The 8,231-nt window shown below is 37.6% G+C and overlaps 1 protein-coding gene across 2 annotated transcripts in view; it reads left to right on the top strand.

The window, feature by feature from the left end:
* The first annotated feature begins 579 nt into the window (after window positions 1-579).
* LOC126320378 (tyrosine-protein kinase transmembrane receptor Ror2) overlaps window positions 580-8,231 on the top strand; it is a 50,450-nt gene continuing 42,798 nt past the window's right edge. Inside the window, exon 1 of one of the 2 annotated variants that reach the window (XM_049993826.1) lies at window positions 580-1,158. The gene's annotated coding sequence lies outside the window, so the exon portion shown is untranslated. The remainder of the gene's footprint in view (window positions 1,159-8,231) is intronic. The other variant, XM_049993825.1, reaches the window with a different exon arrangement.

Raw genomic sequence — 8,231 nt, 5'->3', positions numbered from 1 at the left:
ACAAGAGGAATATAAACGTTAGGCCTGCATATGTTTAATGTGGAGAGGACAGATTGTTGGCCGTAGCCTTGTTGAAGGAACCATCTCGGAATTTGCTTTAAGTGATTTAGGAAAATCGCAGAAACGTAAAGCAGGATAGCCGGACAGAGCAAATCCTTCTGAATCTGAGGCCGGTGTACAATAGACTGACCAATAAATTTATTAAATAAGTCAAGATGGATATGTTATTGGATTTTTGACTGGATTGAAGGCATTACACGGCAAAAAGCTGCAGTACATTTCACATAGAGAGTAATAACTTCTGCCAGATAAAAATATGAACAATTTAGCCCCCAGAATTGCAAAATGGATGTCAACAATTTTTATTCCGACACGAAATGAATATTTTGTCTTGTTACCGCTACATAGTTCATTGTCTTTAAAACTGACTGTAGGCTCAAGTTGAATCTGCCACAGAAAAAAAAATTCTGGAGGATTAGTTGTTTCGCTTTCGCCAGACAAAATTAACAAACAACAAACACCAATTTCACTCACTGATCATACGCTTTTGTGTGTATGACGATGCAAAGATATTCCGTGACACAATAGTTCGGGCGTGTTTGCGGTGGAGAAGTGGGTACATTGAAGTGTGGATGATGTTGTTTGTGGTTTTAGGATATAGCGGTGAGACGGTAGCAACATGAAGTGCATCACAACAAAAATGAAAAATAAGTATGGTGCGTAATGCGTTGTTTACAACCATATAATTGAAAGTTCTATAATACACGAGCCTGTAGTGTCAGTAATTTAGTGATATTCTGTCTGCGATGTATACTAAAACAAAGTAGTCTGATTTCATTATTTAGTTGCAGTAAAAACTATGTATTTGAATATGTGCTGTTAATTATTTATCGACTTCTAGAAACCTAGGTTTCAGCCCAACTTTTCGTACACAAAGCAGAAGACTGAACTGATGGTCAAGAATATGTGTGACGCATACAAAATGTGACAGTGTCTCACCTTTATTTATTTCGTGTTGCTTTATTCGGCTTGTACTATCGTTACGAGATGGCAGAGACCTGTGCCCATGTAATTTTTTTCCTACGATATTTGTTGTCACTGCTCACACGACAATAACAAGAAGAAACACATCGATTATTAAGGGGGAAAACCTACCTAGTAAGTAATAGGCGTAGTCTCTTCAAATTGCTGAAACGTCAAGATCATTTAGTACAAAGGAATGAGAGAACATGCATGCTAAATAATTTCTGCGCAACAGAGTTTTAAATAAAGTTGTAAAGATATGACTTAGAAATAGCATGACTGGAAGTGTGTTAAGGAAACTTGAATATTTATGGGAGATCGAGACAAGGTGCAAATGGTTTTTGGTTACAGGTATGCAGAAAATGGAACTACACATTCAGGTGGTCACATGTCGTTGCCAGTGGAACACATTAGAAAGAAACGGATACTTTAGGCTTTAGTGTGATACGTTCATAACAATGGAAGTGCTTATTTATAAAATGAATGAGGTTCGAAGCTATGTATATTTTGAGTTAAAAACGAACACTGTGGTAGTATATACATAATTAGTAATGCATAAACACAAAAGTAAACTCATATGCTGAAGAAAGTTTACATAAACCTAAATGTACGAATGTCACTTTGAACAAAACAAGTTGCTCTGGCGAAAATAGATACTTTAGAGATTAGACACATCAATGGGGTCCTGCAGTACATATTTATAGTTCCTAAAGTGTTTATTAAAAACAGCAAATGATGATAGTAAATCGTCCCTGTTCTTACAGTACACGGTTTATATGGGCGTCATTTATTTAAAAATATGATGATTGTGATTTACACTAATTATTCTAGGGACTCATAATTATAAACAACGTAAAGACCTGTTAAGGAGTTAGTGATTAACGTTCATGAACATAGATTCAGCTTCCAGGCAACCTTTATAGACATAAATCCATTTGCTTTATGGAACTATGCCCTTTATATAGTCATTCATATACAATGTATCCACAATTGGTATAACTGATTTGGTACTGGTGGACTACATTTTGCTTTGTAATTATATGCATGTATGCAACTCTATTTCATGAATATATTACAGGCAAGATGTTGGGCTCGTGGAAGAAACATGGAATGATAAGAAACATTTATTTTATAATGTTACTTTTTTTGCATAATAAATATTTTTCTAAGAGGTATGTCGTAAAGGGAAATCCAGTTAGTGGCTACTGGGTGCCAGCCTGGTCAGTGCACACATTCCAGTGTTACTTTCTGACAGTTTTTACTAAGAAAGCAAATGTATTGTACTGGTCAAGCTGCTCAGTGTATTGATTTTCCATTTTTCTCATCAGACATGTGTGACAATGGTATATGGCCATGAACATGTCAATAGACACTTTGAATTTTTGCGTGAAGGAAAATTGAGTTGGAATATAAAATACCACTGTGGAAGTAAATATCATGCCTGTGATAACAAAAAAGCTGTTTAAAAATATACTTCTTTAGCAAAATTCAATAAAGGACACGGAATCAAGAATGTATCTACCGTGGCCTGTGACTAGGAACTGATGTGAAGTTTGGCTTAAACGATTTGAGAAAACCAGAGTGACAAATCAGATACATAATCCTGAATTGTCTTCACATGAACAGTTTTCCCTGCATTTTTTTTGTTTTAATTGTGTTTCATTTACCATAATGAAATTAAATCAGCCAGAAGTATTTCCACATATGTTTGAAGGGGGCTTGATTTAATAACTTTTTGTTTGTTTGTACCACCCTGCTGATACATAACATGTTGTCTAGTTACATTTCAAGAAATTTTAGGGTTATTCTTGTATATTAAATCGTGCAGTCCAAAACACAGTTAAGTAAGTGTATCTGATTTACTTTACACATGTCTGAGTGTGCTTCAGTCAGTATGTTTTACAACAAAGACATAAAGTTTCAGTTCTAAATCACTTAAGGCAAATGCGAGACACAAATGATTGCCTGCTCAATCCAAGCTTGAACTCTGTGTTTGTAATGACCACACCAAGTGCAGTATGTTAGACCCTAATTTTTCCTTCATTTTTCTTCACACAATTCAAATGCTACAATGCAAAACCTTATTAAATATCACTATTTCTGCTATTTCAAATTCTGCAAGTCACTAAGGAAGACATACATTAGATTTAGCAAAGTTCTATTGAACTGCACCTCACAGATGGTATTGTAATAGGTGGAAAAATTGGTTGCATGATACCGAGCAAGGTGGTGCAGTGGTTAGCTCACTAGACGTCCATTCAGTAGGATGATGGTTCAAATCCCTGTTCAGGCATCCAAATTTAGGTTTCCCACGATTTCCCTAAATTGCTCCAGGCAAATGTTGAGATGGTTCCCTTGAAAAGGCTTAGCTGATTTCCTTCTCTATCCTTGAAACTACTAAAGCGTGTTCTCCCTCTCTAACGACCTGGAAGTCGATGGGACATTAAACCCTAATATTCTTTCTTCCTCCTCTACCGTGTTTCTTTTTCTTTCGTTTTTTATCAATAGTTTGGTGCTGTTGTGTGGCAACAGCAGAAGTGCATCATCATTGAACTTACCTGTCCAAATGCAAATAGTACTCGTATGGAAAAATGATCATATGGCATTGTTGGCCAGGAGACCCCATTCAGGTAGTTCGGCCGCCGTATTGCAAGTCCTTTTTAGCTGACGCCACTTTGGCGACTTGCAAGTCAATGATGAAGGAGGACACACAGCATTCAGTACCCTGTCAGGAATAGAACCTGGTCCCCTCCGTGAGAGGCGGTAATGCTACCACTACACTACGGAGGCGGACAATACCTATATAAATTGTATTTGATCATGCAGTGGCTATCAAGGTAATGAGCATTGTGGCAAAAATTACTTTTTTTAGGCCTTCTCTCCAGCTGAGTATTATTTCACCACCCAACATTTAGTAGTTTACAGTTGTGTTTAACATGAGCCATAGGATAACTACACTCTACTCATTCATTCATTCATACTTACTTTCTTCATGGTCACTTTTGTGCTCCAACAAAATACACATCGCAATAGGAACATGTTGTGAGGGACAGAGAGGAGGGGGGGGGGGGAGAGAGAGAGAGAGAGAGAGAGAGAGAGAGAGAGAGAGAGCTGTTGGTGTACATTGAATCTTGATTCACTTAAGTGTGATTTTTAAAGTTATTTTGATTAAAATTTATCATAATTTAAATCAATTTCAATCATATTTTTAGTATTTCAGAACTGTGGATAAGTAACTTTGTCTAATTTTTAGAAAGTCATTGCAATTTTTGAAGTATACTGCGTGAAAACATATTTCATTTATTTATCTGATGGGTGTCAACTCTATAATTATCATCTGAGAACAGTTACCTATTTAGTATTCATACAGATCTTGAAGTAGAGGAATAAGGCATTACACACTTAAATGTCTCAAATTAAAACTGTTGCAGATCACCTCACTGGGTTCAGAGGTTGGTATACCCCAGAAGACATGGTCGTCTGTCAACGTGACTTCTTACATGCACACACCTTTGGTGGTTTTGTAAATTGTTAGAGCTGGAATTCTCTATGCAGGTAGAATAGCCACTGGACTGTGTTAGTGTCATTCATGTCTAGTGATGTTACTAGGGTGTATGAAATGTCAGACATTGAGTGATTACTGTGTAGGACAAGGAAGTGCCACATACTTGGGTGGGATAGTGTTACCAGCACCTGACAGTGTTTTAAAGGAGCCTCATTGTGGGACTCTATTTAGCTGGCTGGTTGAATCATGCAGTATCCAGTTTTGTGGGGCATTCGTATGTGATAATAGCCCCATTTTAGACAGGCGTATTTGTCATCAAGGCTCTGCTCAACCGTGTCTGACTACAGAACGGAGGTAGCCGTATTGTGCACCAAGCACATTATAGCTTCTTCACATCTCTGCCTCCCATCAAAGAAAAAGTAGTGGAGTCTCTGAAACATTCTGTGTCATTCTACACCATTGATCGAAGACTAGCAACAGCCAGACCAGGGAGTTACTGTTCCAGGCATAGGCTGCTGTTAACACAACACAAATGGCTGTATTTGGAGTGGTGCTATGACCGCGAAACATGGATTACTAATTAATGGCGTTGCATTGTGTTCAGCTGTGAATTGTGGTTCTACACTACCCTTGAAAACCTTGGTTAGTAAGTAAGACACCATTCTTACAGCGTTTCGGAGAGTTAAAACAGTGTTACTCCCAGTAAAATGGCATGGGGAGCCATCAGGTATGAATTAAGGTAACGACTGGTAATGATTGAAGGGAATCTGAAGGCACCATGGTATGTTGCAGACATCCTGTGCCCTCATGTATTACCTCTCATGTAACAGTATAATTGTACCGTTTTTCAACAGGACAGTGCTCGTCCCCACAGGGCACATGGCTCCATGAACTGTGTGCATGATGAGCTATTTTCATGGCCAGCAAGGCTCCCAGATCTGTCCCCAATAGAGCAAGTGAGAGAGTAACTAGGATGTCAACTCCATCCCAGTGCTAGTATCCAGAATGCCAAGGAATACTTACACAGTGGTGGGCCAGATTGCCTCAAGATAGGATAATAATGGCTTTATGAGACACTTCCCAAACGCATTAGTGCATGCATCTTGGCCACAAAGGGTGCAATGTCATAATTGATTAGTGGGCCCATACTTCCAAGTTCTTAATAAACTTCAGTCAGTTTTATAATCACTGAAATAACATCACATACCCCTTTAACACATATAGTTTCATTTTGTTTCCTCCTCCCCAACTGAGTGTTTTACATTTTTTCTTTCAGGCAGTGTGTGTTGATATATTGATTTGTTTGGTTGTGAGACTAGTTCTTAACATTTTTGTAATATTGTAATCAAGCTCAGTTACAATATATTTGTTCAGTCTGAGGCTTCTAAGAATGGGGATTCCATATTTATGGCTTTAGAGGCAAGAAGACAGAATTCAACTGAAATCCTTGAATAACACAAAAGATAATAAATTTAATTCATGGGAGAAATGGAAGTATGCAGCAGATGAAGCAGGCAATAGATAATACAGATAGTAAAATATGAGACTGGGAGAAAGTAGGAATGACAGGGTAACAAATGCAAAGCTGTTAAACCATCCTTGACTACAAGAAAAATAGATGCTATGTGTAGGAAAATCAAAGAATCCTTTGGCGATAAGGAAAGCAGCTGCACCAGCAGTGTCATGCTAGTACTAAAAACACGAAGAGATGTCTAAAATACAGAAGGCTCTAGGAGGGCCATGTGAAGACAGTATTATGGAAGTGGATGAAGAGATGGATAAGTTGAAACTGCAAGAAGAATATGACAGTACCTAAATGTCTGGGTCTAAACAAGGCACATGCTGTAGGTGAAATTTACACAAAATTATTAAGATCTTTGAGAGAATCGACCATTTATCTCGACTGTAGCCTTGTACGGAAGTGAAACAGTATAGACAAGAAGATACTAAAGTTTTGAAGTGTACTACTATAGAAGAATGTTGAAGAAGATGAGATGGGTAGATCATGTAACTACTGAGGTGGTATTGAATAGAATTGGAGGGGGGGGGGGGGGGGAGAGATTTGTGGCACAGCTTGACTAGAAGGGGGGATTGGTTGACAGGACACATTCTGCGACATCAAGGGATCACCAGTTCAATACTGAAGGGATAGTGTGGGGGGAGTAAAAGTTACAGAGGGGTACCAAGAGAAGAATACAGTAAGCAGGTTCAAAAGCATGTAGATTGCAGTATTTATTCGGAGGTAAAGAGGCTTGCACAGGATAGAGTAGCAGGGAGAGCTATATCAAAGCATTCTTCGCACTGAAGACAGCAGCAGCAACTATAATGAACACAGTAAATCCACTTCATAATTTATAGTGAAATGAGTGGAAACAAATTCCCTTGATATAGCTAAGAATGAGGCATTACGTATTGATATGACGTCTTCATCTAACAGGAGGATTTGTACTTGATATGTGGGGCAACCACAGCTGTAGTATTGCGTTTCAAACAATAATACCACAACAGCTATTGCAGTTTAATCAGTTGAAATGTAACTGTGTGTGTTTTATTTTGCGGTGGGAAGTCATACCTTTGTTACTGCAAATGTTATGTGAAAATGTGATGGCCTCTGAGCTGGCGCTAAACAGGTATAGTGGAACTTTTAGTGAGGTATAAATTGTCCTTTGAATGTGCTTAATTTTTTCAGTCCTGATAAAATGAAAAGGGAAGACACCCATGATGTATTCGGTCTTGATATGCTATATTTTGCAACTAATCATGGTACTTTTCTCTGTATCTTCTTAATACTCTTGTTTGTAAGCATATCATTTGTTGACTGTTTTCTTAAAAGTCGGATGCTCAAAGTGTTTGCTTGAGAGCCGAAGTATTATTCTTCAGAACTTTGACAGAAAACCTCTGAACTATCACCATTGCAATGTGACTCTTAGTTAAAATACTGTCTTACCAATGATACACATCATTGTCAATTCTAGTCCATATTTCCAAGTTTTCCATTGCTAAATCTCTTGATTTTTTTTTAATGGTCGCTTGGCAGCCATACTCAATCATGAAATGGTGATTTTGATGACTCCTTGGTGTTGTTTTGCTTATATTGCAGTATAGTATATTGGTTTGCGTTTATATGGTATTGCATAGAAGATTTAAGATACACGTTTGAGGTAATCATGTCAGGTTTATGCTTCATAATTAATATGAACATTCATAATTCATTAATATTTACAATTTTGTACATAAATATTCATCAGCCATGGATTATTCTACTCACAAACATTTCATTTTTAAATAGTTTTTAAGCTTTGTGCAAGGGACCTTTTTATATTTGTTTCTGATTTCATATGTTGTTAATTTTCGTTGCCACATGATATGGAGTATTCTCAAACAGTTTGGGCCTGTGGTATGGAAACTGATAATCTGATCTGTCTTGTACAGTGCCCATTTTGACACAAAATTTTCTGTAAGAAATGTGTGTGTGTGTGTGTGTGTGTGTGTGTGTGTGTGAAGACAAGTATGAGGGAATGCAGTGATGGGGCAGTTTTGTAGCAAACAAAGTATATGGTACACTCTATGTCAATGTGCACTTAGCCTTGATAAATAGTTGACAGGAGTGATGTGGTTGGAAAAACGAATGTCAAAAATGTATCTCATGCAAGCGTTCATCACCAATTCCATCTACTTAGAGCTCTCATTGAAAGTCCTTGAT

This window comes from Schistocerca gregaria, unplaced genomic scaffold, assembly GCF_023897955.1.
Source record: "Schistocerca gregaria isolate iqSchGreg1 unplaced genomic scaffold, iqSchGreg1.2 ptg000719l, whole genome shotgun sequence".
NCBI classification, from domain to species: domain Eukaryota; kingdom Metazoa; phylum Arthropoda; class Insecta; order Orthoptera; family Acrididae; genus Schistocerca; species Schistocerca gregaria.
The sequence above is the reverse complement of the archived record's forward strand: the minus strand, read 5'-3'. Positions and strand labels throughout refer to the sequence as shown.